Source organism: Vicugna pacos, chromosome 26, assembly GCF_048564905.1.
Source record: "Vicugna pacos chromosome 26, VicPac4, whole genome shotgun sequence".
In the NCBI taxonomy this organism is placed as follows: Eukaryota; Metazoa; Chordata; class Mammalia; order Artiodactyla; family Camelidae; genus Vicugna; species Vicugna pacos.
In genome coordinates this window covers 20,949,397-20,962,575 of record NC_133012.1, presented here as the reverse complement: position 1 = coordinate 20,962,575, position 13,179 = coordinate 20,949,397, and positions in this window count along the sequence as shown.

The following is a 13,179-nucleotide window of genomic DNA, read 5'->3' as shown; positions in this document are numbered from 1 at the left end:
CTTTTGAAACGGAGGGCTCCAAAAGAGGCAGCCAGGAGGGCACTGATCCCACCGCTCTCTGTGGCAAAACCCGCCTGGGCAGTGCCTGCTGCAGCTCAATCACTAGAGCGCAAAGGAGAAGGAAGTCCTCCCATACCAGGATCCTCCCCGCCCTCCTGCCTGCTTCACCTCGGAGAGCTCGCAGAGGGGAACCAGCCCATCCTGGGAAGCCTTCAAGGGCCTCAGAGCTCTTCCCCTTCTAAGGGTACCCAGATTCCATTGCATGTTCCTTCAGAAGAGTGAGCTGATTCCAGCACCCTGCGAAATGTATCAAATTCTAGAAGCCGGAGGGAAGGGACTTAGAGAAGTTTTGAGTGAGTGCCCAAGTTCACAGAAATGGTTCAAACCCAGGCGAGCAGGGATGTCCTGTCAGCAAGTACCATCTACCACATCACACAGTCTCCTAGCGACGCCACCCAGGAAAGCACTGGGGACACTCCTTACCCCTGCCATTCCCTCGGGCATTGGTCTGTCCACAGAGGCCATAATTTAGCCTGATGACATGTGTTTTTCATTCTATAAAGATGCCCCAGCCCTCACAACAGTGTTGTGAGTTCCCCACCGCCTGCCAGTATTTCCAGCCCCTCCGCCCCCTTCACCTTAGATAAGAAAGTCTTCGGTGCAATGTTAATGCTTCATAATTTCTAAAAAGACTTTTGAAAGAAGGACCGTTGATTTGCAAATACGCATGTGCTCAGCTTATTTATCTAGATTTTCCCTAAGTGATCCATCTGGCTTTGGTCATCCTACCAAGCCCCCCAAAAAACAAAAATTAGTTATAAGTCATGATTACCCACTTTAACCACAGAGTTAAGCCAGAGTACAGGAGAGGTACTGATAAAACCATTGGAGTTTTCTGCCTTCTAATTTAAGCCACATAATGAATATCCCCTCTCGCCAGAGTTCTCATTTGCTATTCACCACCTCTGCAAGCAACGGTCTCTTGATGTCAGTTAATTACAAATAACTTTTAGGTAAATTGAGTAAACCTTTTCATTTATGAACTGACTTAAAATTCTGTTGAGGAGGAATATAGGCTTCCGAGAGTCTTGCAGATAGAGAATTTACCATAAACTGACCGTACGCCTAGAGTAACATCATTATTCAGTTTAGAGTTAATAGGTTCCACAAAGCAAATTTAGTAAATCCTTCTGGGACCGAAGCTAAGGAAAGTCAAATATTAGAGGCATACATGGTGACTCCCAGGGAGAGGTGGTGGCTTGGCTGCCGCCTTCCTGCCTGGAAGATGCCTTGGGAGCTGGGCCCTAACCGCAGGCGTTAGGTCCGCCCTTCCGCAAGGGGAATCGCCTGCTTCACATGTGAGCCGAGACTTCCCGAATTCCACCCACAATGGCTATTTCTGTCCCGTGTGACTCACTACATAGAACTGACGGGATTTACAAGTGGTCCACCGGGTTAGAATGAATTCTTTAGTTTTCACAAGTTTACCTTTATCAGTGAGCTGTGAGGGGCGCATAAATACCCCAGGAGTTAAAATGACAAGTTCTCTGGTGCGACTGAAAGGCTGAAAATGCAACCGCTCAATGGAGGTGTGTGGGGAAGCGCACCAAAGGCTCCCTCGGACCCGGCCTTCTTATCACGGGGGTGATTCATGGCTGTGGGGGTGAAGAAACTGCCCTGTCCCCGATTCTCCTCCAGAAGGAATGCTAGGGAGAGTCCAGCCTGCCTGTTCTCCAGGATACGCTACAAAAAGCATCCCCAAGACTCCTGCCTCCCTGCCTATCACGCCTGGCGCTCTTCTCCCCCCCAACTCCTCTCCCATCCTCCTCCCCCTCCTCCCCTCCCCTCCTCCTCCCTCATCCACTCCCCCTCCCCTTCCTCCTCCTTCTCCTCTTTCTCTCTCACTGGATTTACCCCCTGGTGAAGCTGTCTAGGCTGCATCAGCTCACGTTGTGTCTATCCATGTACCTTTCTAAGGCTTAGAAGGAAAACCATACGACTCCCTTGACAGACCAGATGGACTTTAAATAATTACTCAGGACGTCCCAGAAAACTAGAGTTCTTAGTCCCCAACTTAGTTACAAAATGTTATAAACAAGAGGATTTTAAAATCTCCTCGCTTCAGCTATGACATTATTTCTAGGTTCGACCCTGTAGCCAAAAAAAAAAAAAAAAAAAGGCAGGCCTGGGGTTTCTGCTTCGGGCTCAGGTGCTGACAGGTGCCCCTGCAGAACACAGAGAAGGTGCAGGGCGGGGATGCAGAAGGAGAGAAGAGGTCGGGGGCTGGCAGGACAGGGAAGAGCATCTTTCCTTAAGCTCACCCCCCTCCCCCACTGCAGGGCTGCCTTCCTGCTTTCCCTTCAATCTCCAGGGCTTTGGTCCTGCGGGAATGAAAAGCCATCCCAGCATCTGGTGGGGAGCTGGGCCGGGCCTACAGGACACTTCCTCCTCCTGAAATCCAAGGAGAGGCGGGGTTGGGGAGGCCTGGGGGCCCCGGGGCTCTTGCCCTGACCACCCTCCGGGTTATTGCTTCTTCCCAGGCATTTTCGGGAAGGCTTCTAGCGCCCCCTAGTGACGGGCATCGTTGATGAGGAAGGTGATGGAGCCCAAGCCGCAGGGTGGGGACCAGAAACCACCAGCTCCCGCCACCCTCTCTCCCTCTCTCCCTGGTTAGGCCAGTTCCAATTAACCACTATTTTCCCATCTTTGCTCTGCGCACGGAGTTTCGCACATAAAACGATTACTTCTGCTTCACGCACCACCTCACTGAGGCCTGGTCCTTGCAAAAATCGCTCCCGTAAGATTTCCCTTCCCGTCAAGCAGAAACTTTGTCAAACAACGTTCCTCTCGCTTCGCAGATCAAAATCAGGCCCTTCCTCCCAGGAATTGTCCGCGGGCTATTTGGGTTTTGCAGCCCCCCGAAAACAGTGATTTCTGAACTATCACGTTGTTTCCCTTTTACTTTTCATGTTTGAACAGTCCTGTCGCTCCGAAGAATTTCCCAGAAGGACAGATCATTTAAATTCAGAGTGGCGTTTTGATTTCCGAGAGAGCCAGGCTCTCACAGTAAGTGCTGAAGTGACAGCCAGGAAGAGGGAACTCCCTCCAGATTCCGGGGGCAGCGGAGGCCTGAGCCGGGCCTGGCCGGCCCTCTGCCTGGCCTCGGGTGGTGGAGGCAGTCACCCCACCCCCACCCCCCGCCCTGGCATTTTCTGTGGAGGAGAGAATTCCCGGCTCAACCTTTTGCTCCCGTGCTGTGACCCAGAGAAGCCAATGTGAAATCTACTTTTATTTGTATTTCTTTCCCCTTACCGGGGGCAGTGGGGATCTAACTCAGGACCTCCCGCACCCCAAACTCACGCCCTACCACCAAGCTACACTCCCCCCCACCTCCGACCCCCTCACCTCGACTCTGCTTTTAAGTGGCAGCCTGAACTGGTGTCCTGCCTTCAGAAATTGTCCCTGGTTGGAACCCATTGTCATTCTTGGAGTCCTGTGGGGAACCTTTAAATAGCCCCCCCCTTTGCCCCTACCTAAGTTTTCACGGAGATGAGAAAGATTAGAGTTGGCATGTGAAAGCCACAATATCACCTTAGATAAAAACCAAGTTGGAGAATGCAGCTTCGTGTGAAAAGCAAAATGGAGACGGGATTAGACAAACAGACACCCCGCACTTTGCCATCAGTGGTGTCCTGGGGCAGGCCTCGCCTGGTGGGGAGCGAGGCCCAGCTCTCCCCATGAGTGCCCAGTCATCCTTCCCTAATCACCACGGAGGGTAAGCCAGTCTCCTGCCCCTTGGGAGCCTGGAGTGATGGGGAGAGAGAGGCCGGGTGTGAGATCACGAATGTGCACACACGCACGTGCACACACGCACGTGCGCGCGCACACACACACACACACACACGCTGACCAGGAAGGCAGGAATGTTACATCTCAAGACCCTCAGGTTTACCCAATGCAGCCTGCAGTGACAGTGACGTGGCCTTCAGCCAGGTTGCTTTGTCGCTCTGGGTCTCTGTCAAGCACTGCCTTCCTGCTCTGACACCCACGGGTGTATCTGATGGCTGCTTCAGAAACCAGTCCTCAAACACACATTCTCGCCTCCTAAGCAGGCTGGCAGCCCTCCAGATGAGGAGGGCCTGTTTCATAAATCTGCTCCCAAACCCAAAACCTCCACCGCCCTATGGGAGTGACCAGGGAGGGGAGCCAGGGCTCTGGACTCTGGGAAGGCACCTCCTCCCCATTATGCCCCTGCTTGTTAAGATGGGGACAGATGCAAATCAAAGGGAAACAGGGCGAGCCTGGCCACCACGCAGGGCTCTTTCTGCGGCTTCTGCCAACTAGCCTTCTACTAACCGAGTCCCGGGGAGGCAGCGGAGCTGGGGGAGGCCCTAGAGTAGTAGACGAATACTGTTAGTCCCAACTCGCCTGACCAGCTGCTGTCCCTGCACATCAGTTTCTCCATCTTTAAAGTGGGCCCAACCCTGTGCCCCGAGCTGCTCCTTCTCAGCCTCTCCTGCCCACAAGGGGGTTGTAGGGGGGACACACGTGTGTGTGTAACAGAGAGACAGATGGCGCGCGCGAGAGAGAGAGAGAGAGGAAGAGCTTTAGAGAAAAAATTTTCTGGTGGTTTCAAAACACAGCCCACAGCCAGCGCCCTGGGCTTGGCCCAGCTCCAGAAAGGGAACCGAGTGGGTGAGGCCCAAGGCAGCGGGCTCGGGGTTTGAGGGCCCGAGCCTGAGAGTGCACGACTGTGTCCCTTTTCCCTGGTGGCCTCAAAGGCCATCGATGTCCTGAACGCATAGGATTTGGCTCCTCCAGAGCTATGCGTCCTGCCAGGTGTCAGGATATCACTGGACGCAAGCCCCTGGCAATTAATGTGCTCGAAATAATGGCCCGACAAGGCGATCCAGTCCAGCGCTGAGGGACGGACACAGTGGCAGTGTTTTCATCTCCGCCATGAGAACCCTTCCAAGCTCATGCTGTTGCCTGATCTCACAGTGCAGGCAAAAAGACAAAGAAAAAAAAAGAAAAGAAAGATTCTGGCAGCTTCTGCCCAGCTGTTGTTTACCAGGGGGGAGAACAATAATTGTGGCAGCCTTAGCCGGACCTAACCTCCAGTCTGTCACAGGCCTCACGCACCTTCCGGGGGGCCACCCAGGGGCCAGACGGACCCAGACAAGTCCCCCTCACCCCCACCCAGAAAGGGGCTGAGTGGGCTGAGCAGAGTTAGAGCCTGGAGCTGTGCCCCCGGGCCCCCACCTGGCCCTCACGGGTCTGGGTTCAGACTGAGATTCTGTCCAGACAGGAAGAATGGCTGAGACTTGCCACCAACCCTGGCGGGGCCCAGTCCCCTGGGTGCTCAGCCTCTCCCCTCAGCCAGACCTCGCAGGCCTGGGGCTCTGCCCACCAGGAGGGCCGCCGCGTCTGGGAAGAGCCCTCTATCCCAGCCCACCCCGCCCTTCACTTCCATCATCACACACACACACACACACACACACACACACACACACGCAGTTCTGCCTGGCCCAACTGAGGCAAAAGGAGGAGGGACGGTCCAGCCACTCTACTTGAGAGAGGCAGAGTGGAAAGTCCCAGAAAAAACTCCCATCCTCCAGGATGTCATGTCTAGTCGAGGCAAACACAGATTCTTTGTATACAGAGCAGTGATTGCTGTGAGCACAGACTAGAGACCCCCATCCCACCTGAGGGTCAGGCAGGCTTTCTGGAGGAGGTGGGCCTGAGCTGGGGCTCGAAAGTGAGGAGCAGCCGGGGGAGGCTGTGCAGAGCAGAGAGTGGATGGGGGGTTCAAGGTACAGGCTCAGGAGCCAGACCGCCCGCCTGGGTCCCCGGCTCTACCACTTATTTGCTGCCTGAACTCAGCGCAGTTATTCACCCTCCGTGGCTGTTCCCTTTTTTGTACACTGAGGGCTGTGGCTCCGTGGGGCCGTCATGAGGCTCAGTGAATGAGTAGGTGGCAAGAGCTTGGAACAGCACCCACCCAGGTTCAGCACTTGATAGGTGTGTGGTCCCTGGGGTGCGGTCACGGCCACAGTGTGACCCATGCAGCCGGGAGCCACTTCCCATGGGCAGGGCTGCCCTGAGAACCAGTGCTCCCGGCCCTCCTTGCCCAAGGGCAGCACAAGGTCAGAGCCACGGTCCAGCACACTGGGCACCAGCCTGGGCGGGCAGGGCTGCTGAACGCACATCCCGGGGACCTCTCCCAGGATGGCCCCCATGGCCAGAAGTCTGCAACATGAGGCCCCAGACTTTCTGGGAAGTTTTCCCACCTTCAACAGGTTAGAAACTGGCCCAAGGTGCGTGGCTAGTGCCACCAGGCCTAGGGCTGAAATCCTCGTCCATCTGACTCCAAAATCCATATTCTTCTCATTCATCTTGCTGCCCCCAAAGCCAAGCTCCAAGCTCAGGGTTTGAGGCACCACTTCAGATGCCCACCCTCCTTGCTCTCTGGCTTCTCCAGGCCAGGACATGCTGGGCCATCCTGTAACACATGGGGACATTCTTCCCATATTCCAAGGAACCCCATCCCTCACGCCTCAGTGCCTTTGCATGTGCTGTGCCCCCTTGCCTGGCTGCCAGCCCCACCTCGCCAGGCTCCCCTCTGGACTGGCACCTGCTTGGTGGCGCCACAACGAGTCTGGGTCTGTGAGTGGGCCTAGCTCCTCGGCCCCCACGAAGCACAGGGACAGTGATGGTCCCAGGGGTGCTCATGGCTGTGAAAGAGTCATCGCGTCCTTGTGCTAAACACGTGGTAAATCCTAAGCACCTGCCCTTCTGCAAATATCCAGGATGTCTCCAGAAAATTGACCCTTATTTCAAAAATAAACTTTGAATTTTAAAACACTGGACATTCAGGGTGTAGAAAGAAATGGTCTAAATTATTGAAGAGCTAATTAACAGTTCAAAGCAAAGCGGTAGCTGGTGATCCCTCCTGTGATGCCCGCGGGCGGGAGGGGCACACGGGACACAAAACACAAGCTGGACCCTTCCTCGGCCTCCGTCAAGGCCCTCTCCCATCCCGGCATCTCCCAGTTTGCTCCCTCCTGCCTCGTCTCTCTCCCTTGGCTGGTCCTACTAGGGGAAGAGCAAAAGCAGACTTTGCTGCTTCCATAGAAATTGAATAGTATGCTATCCTTTTTTATTTCTTAAAGTTAGTAGATTAAAATGTTATATTTCTCTAAAACTGGGCAATAGGGTGGGCAGTGCTGCGTGCTGAAAGCTTCTACGTGCACGGCCGACCTACAACAAGCCCCCTCATCACCCCCAGCCCCAGGGACCCTGAACCCCAGCTCCCGTCTGCTCCTCCCCATCTTCCTCCATCCCTGTTAGGAGGGAACCAGGAGGATGGGATGGCCCTCCACCAGGATGAGGAGGCCCCAGGCCCGCCATGCTGGCACCCCACCCCCATCCCCGGACTCCTCACCATGGGGACCTTGAAGCCAAAGGAGACCCCACAAGAGCCGGAGCCCCAGGAGCCTTCAAGAATCCTTGCCTCATGGTTTGTAATATTTTGGGGGCGATGGATCTTTCTGGCCAATTAAACTCCTTCACTCCCACGGACCAGGCCCTGGGGAGGCACAGAGACCCCACCCCAGGGAACACTCCCACTCGGGCCGGTGCCCCAGATACAGAGGCACAGCACCCAACCCGCAACAAGACGTCCAGCTCCTTCGGGGAGGGGAGGCTTTGGGATATTCTTCCTCCCGGGGTTGGAACTCAGGGAAAAATAATCGCCCCCACCCCTGCCTTCAGGAAAGGGAAGGGTCCAGGCACAGGCCCCCAGCCCCCCAGCCAGAGTGCCCTCAGATTGCCACCCGGCCCTTATGTCTTTGCCCCCACCCCTCCAGTCCCATCCCAGCCAGGCTTCCTGAAAGACTGGCTCGTTCTCATCGCCTCTGAGGGGTCACCTCTGTCCCCAAACAATTCATTTCCTCTCTCTGCCACTGCCACAGCTGCCAGGCACTTGGTCACCAAGGAATGGCCTCCCTGGTGCCCTCCCACCCTCCACCCCTGCAGTGCAGCTCCCCTCCACCAGCTCCTCTCCTTCCAACCCCTCCTCTGCTCTGCCACCCAGACCCCCGCTTCTCTGGGCGTCCCCCCATCTGCTGCTGTCCCCAGTGGTGGCTTCCCCAGGAGTGGTCCTTGGCCCCTCTGCACTGTGGCCTCTCCCCCTTGGGAAGAGAGTATGAGGATGCGGGGACACCGTCCCTTTTCACCATTTCTGCACGCTTCCCCCTTCCAGTGGGCTGGCCTTGCATCTCTGCTCCGTCTCTCTAGAGAGCGGGGTCTTCTCCCCAGGAAGGGAGCACGTGGGCTTCTGCAGTGCAGACCCCAGTGGGAGCTGTTCCCTCATCACACACCGTGAGCAGTAACCACAGTCACAGGGACGTCTGGAGCGCTCACTGCAGCCGCACCGTGGTCCCCTCGTCTTCACACAACTCCCTGCGCGATAGATATTATGATCCCCCTCTTTGAGCTGCGGAATCGGAGGCCCAGAAAGCTAAAGGAACTTGTCCAAGGTCACACAGCTTACAGACATCAAAACCAGGATGTGAACCCAGCAGCTCTGACTCCAAAATCTGAACTAGATTTGACACGGAAGTTAAATAAGGCTTAGTACTAAATGCTTCATAAGTGCTAGGGGAGGGCAGATCAGACACCAGGCCTCAAGCCCCTCCTCCTGGCACAAAACCCAACCGGCTTTCAAGATTCAGCTCAGATGTTACTACGCCCTGTGTCTCTGCACAGATTTCCAGAGTGGCTCCTGTTCATCGGGCGCCCGCAAGGTGTGGTGAATCATGCAGGGAAATTTCTACACATCCAACAGTATCAGCCCCAGAGGACGGACGCGATCACTCCCCATTTTACAGACGAGGAACCTGGATGGGCAACTGGAGGAAACCGTGTGGGCCCCTTCCTTCCCGCCACAGGGTCTCCTGTCTCCACAGCGATGGTGCTGCATCTGCGTTCCCGCGTCTGACACCGCAGACCCTGCGGGAGCCCTTGTGCTTGTGTCCTCGGCCTCCGACACCGTGTCGGGCAGTTCGCAGGACTCAGTTTTGCCTGGCGGGTAGGTGTATGAGCAGTCCAAGGGCTGACCTCCCAATTAACCGAAGCGCCCTTCCGTCCCAGAGCACCCGGACGCCTCCCACTGGAGCCCTGCTCCCACCGGCCTGGGAGCCAGGGCGCCCACCACCCTGAAGGCCTCTAGCGCTGCTCTTTATCCAGAATTTGATGCCGCTTCCACAAAGCCCCATCCTCTGACGCCCGAGGTGCCCGCAGACCCACCGCTCCACACTCACTAATTACAAAGTCCCCTGAGTGCGGTGCTAGGTGGCGCTGCCCTCGCTCCCGAAGAAGGGGCCGGCTCTCCTGTCCCCCCGCCCTGGGGACCAAGGCCCGTCCACGCCAACACGTGGCTTCTGCAGACACACGCGGCCCCAGCCTCCAGGCAGACAGTTGCCTTCCCCACGGGCGGCAGGAGGAGGGGTTTCTTGGAGTTTGTCCCCCACAACGAGCAGTGGGGGGGAATGGGGCCAGCTCTCGGCCTGCGGTCATTTCCGCCATGCTGGGGGGGCCTCTACTTCTGACTCCTCCTCCTCCTCATCCTTCTGGGGTGCGAGTTTGGGAAGTGACACCAGTCCTCCTAGGCAGGCAGGCTCGTGTCCTCAGGGTCACCTTGTCCCCAGATCCAAGTCAGTGGCCACTGAGTCCTACAGACTCCTGCCGCATAGCTGGGTGGGGACTGGGCCCGGCCCCTCTGTGTCCCCTCGGGCCTGTCCCCTCTCCCAGAGCCCTTTCAGATGCCTGGTACTCCAGCCAGGTTGCCTGCCAGCTCCCTCTTCCTCGCCTCTGCCTTCGAATCCCACACAACCCCACCAACCGGCTTCTGCTTTCCCACACACTCCTGAGTCGCCCTGACTCACTCCACATGCCACCCCCACCCCCACCCCCAGTCTTCTCCTAACCTCTTCTTTCTTCCCCAGGAGGGAAATTGAAGACAGTTTAAAATAGAACAAATCAAAGTGCAGAAGCTGATGCCAAGTGCCGCTCAGCAGGAATCACCGGGGCGCCAGCTCCTCCCGCTGGAAGGCCTCCCCCAGGCAGGCAGTGGGCTCCCCTCTGAGCCTCCCCCTGTATGTTCCAGACCTGCCAGACTTGCATCCAGCTGGTGGAGATGATGTTCAGACTGCAGGCTGCTGGCAGGGCTCAGGGAGCCCCGAGGGAGACGCAAGAAGGGTTTAGAAGCAGCCCTACCGGGCTCTCCAACCGCCACCCTGACCTTCCTGGGTAGGAGGGTCCGTGCAGGCCCCACAGGACTTTCCATGAGCAACATCACATAAAGTGCAGGACGCCCAGTTATAACTGAATTTCAGATCCACAATGAATCATTTGTCGGTGTTAAGTATGTCCCATATAATAATGGGCAAATGCACTAAAAACTTTTATTTGTTGTTGTCCTGCAATTCAGATGTAAGTGGGTGTCTTGTTTTGTTTTGCTCTGTGTGTGCCAAATCTGCCAACCAGGACCTGCTGGAAACCCCGAGGGTGTCTGTTCCTCAGACCCAGGCCCACACCCAGCACCGGGGGGGGGGGGGGGGGCGGGGAGATGCGGGGTGGCTTCCCAGGGCCGCCGGGACAGGGCACCGTGAACACAGCGGCTCACACAACAGAAAGTTACCACCTCAAGGTTCTGGGGGCTAGAAGTCAAAATCGAGGTGTCGGCAGAGCCACACCCTCCCCGAATCTCCAGAGACCCTCCTTGCCTCTTCCAGCTTCCGGCGGTCGCTGGCCATCCCGGGGCTCCCTCGTCCGTGGGGGCATTCTCCTGCTCTCTGCCTCGACATCGTGTGGAGCTTTTCCTGAGGGTCTCCGGGCCTCTGTTTCCTCTGCTTGTGAGGACACCAGTCACTGGAATGGAGCCCACCCCAATCCAGTATGGCCTCTTCTTAACTTGACTACACCTGCAAAGACCCTCTTTCCAGATACGGCCACATTCTGAGGCTCCTGGTGGAAATGAATCTGGGGGCACACTCCTCACCCTAGTAGAGAATTCACCCTGCTTTCACTCACACCCACCTCACTGAAAACGCTCAGATCCAAATGACCATAGCATCAACCAAAAAAGAAATGTGCACTATCACAAAGTCCATGACGCCAAAGTCACACACACACACACACACTTACACACATGCATACACATTCGTACATGCTACATACATACACAGATGCACACACATGCACACATATACACGCCCAATGCATACACACTTACACATACACACATATGCACGTTCACACATGTACATGCACACACACATACGCAAATGCACACACATTCTCGGCGGCCCCATAGGCCTCCTCCTTCTTGGCATATGTGCCTCTCACCACAGGGGAGCCTGATGTGCCTAGCAGAACGTTCTAGAGCTGAGGGGAGATGGCGCCTTTCCTGCCCTGGATGCCTGGCGACCTCTCTTGGGGTCTGCCTCCTCCTCAGTTGGTCTATGGGGAGCCCCTGGTTTTCTGGGCCAATGGCAGCTCCTTTCCATTCTGCTAAAGGCTCAGGAGGTCCTTCCTTCATTCTCACCGGCCGGAGGCAGGCGCCCTCGCTGCCGGTGTGCTCTTCAGAGAAGCAGGGGTCCAAAGGCTCGAACCCTCATTATGTGGCGGCTGCAAATGGCTCCTCTCATGGCGAGAGATTCAAAGGGGTGGGTCTTTGAAGAGCCTGAGATGCTCTGATCCCCGCAGGTCCAGTTGAGGATTCGGGGCCTTGTTGTCTTCCGGGCTCCAGGGCCCCCTGTGCCACGATTTGTGTGCCTTTTGTCAAGTGCCATCGTGGGCCGCACCCGGCCCTGGCATAATTAACAGCATTCTCATGTAAAGAGGAGTAACTGGCATCCGAGTAACCCGCTCTCACCCCTCCACGGGGCCCTGTCTTCAGTCAGGACCCTTTGTTCAGAGACATCGTCTTCCTCTGATGGAGATGTGACAACTCAGCCCCCCAGAGGGAGGGCCTAGCACAGAGAGGCCCCCGCACAGGAGAGAAGCGGCTTCGGAAACTGCTGGAAAAGCCAGCAAAGTGTCCTTGAGATGCCCAAGTTCCCCATCGTCAGGCCAGAGAGAGCAGAGCGACCAAGCGGGTGGCACTGCCTGATCGCAGGGAGACCCCAAGCCCCAGGAGCCCAGAGGGAAGCTTCGTCACAAGCCAATGGGGGGGGGACGGAAAGGCCCAGGGTCTGTCGCCGGCGACCCTGCACTCCTCTGCACAGGGCCTCCTGGGGGTCCCCCGACAAGCCCGTGAGCAGCGTGTAACTGGAGGCTGAGTTTACAGCGCCCGAGACAGGAGAGGATTTATTGTTGTCATCAGATAAAGCGCACAGTCAACTTCATCTGTAATGACTGCGCTGCTGGCACCGAGGCCTAAGCCGTAATCAATTTGCCTAAATGGCTGCGATTAGTATGGCTTTTCCGCAACAGACGGCGCATTTCCGGGGTCTCCTGAAGGGACCCCTGTCCGGCAGCCTCACCACCCATCTCTCAACCCGAAAGCCCCTGACCCTCCCGCCCCAGGGCACAGGGTCCCCCAGGACTAAAACGAACACGAGTAGCTCTCCTTTCTTTGCTTCTCTCTCAGGAGGTCCTTTCACGGTAAGCCAGCAAATGTCACTTAAGGGAAGGCCATCTGTGCACCAGTCAAAACCAGTCCACTGTCCTCAGCAAATCCATCTAGTCAGATTGCCCGCCGAACACCCAGGGCTGAGCCCAGACCGGCCGAAGGCAGCTGCCGTCCCCTCGGGCTTCGCAGGCGACATGTCGTGTTAGCACAAATGTGCAGCAATCCTCAGCAGGGCAGCACCCTAGAACATGTGACAGACATTGTTTTACATCTGGCCTTTCAAAAACATCTTTAAAAAAAAATCTATTCCATCCAGAGGGAGAGTCCAATGCCGTAGCAAAATTTCAAAGTCAAGATATTCTTAGATTCTTCCTCTCAAACCCCCACATCTCCTCCCACTTCTGGCCCCCTCCACTTTCTGCTGCTCAGGAACCCAGAGCTTCCGTGCTGCCCTCGGTCCAGACTCCCCTCCCTGGCATCCCCTGGCCCTGTGATGCCGAATTACTTTTTCTTTCTCTCTCTTTCTCAAAGCTCCCTTTCTC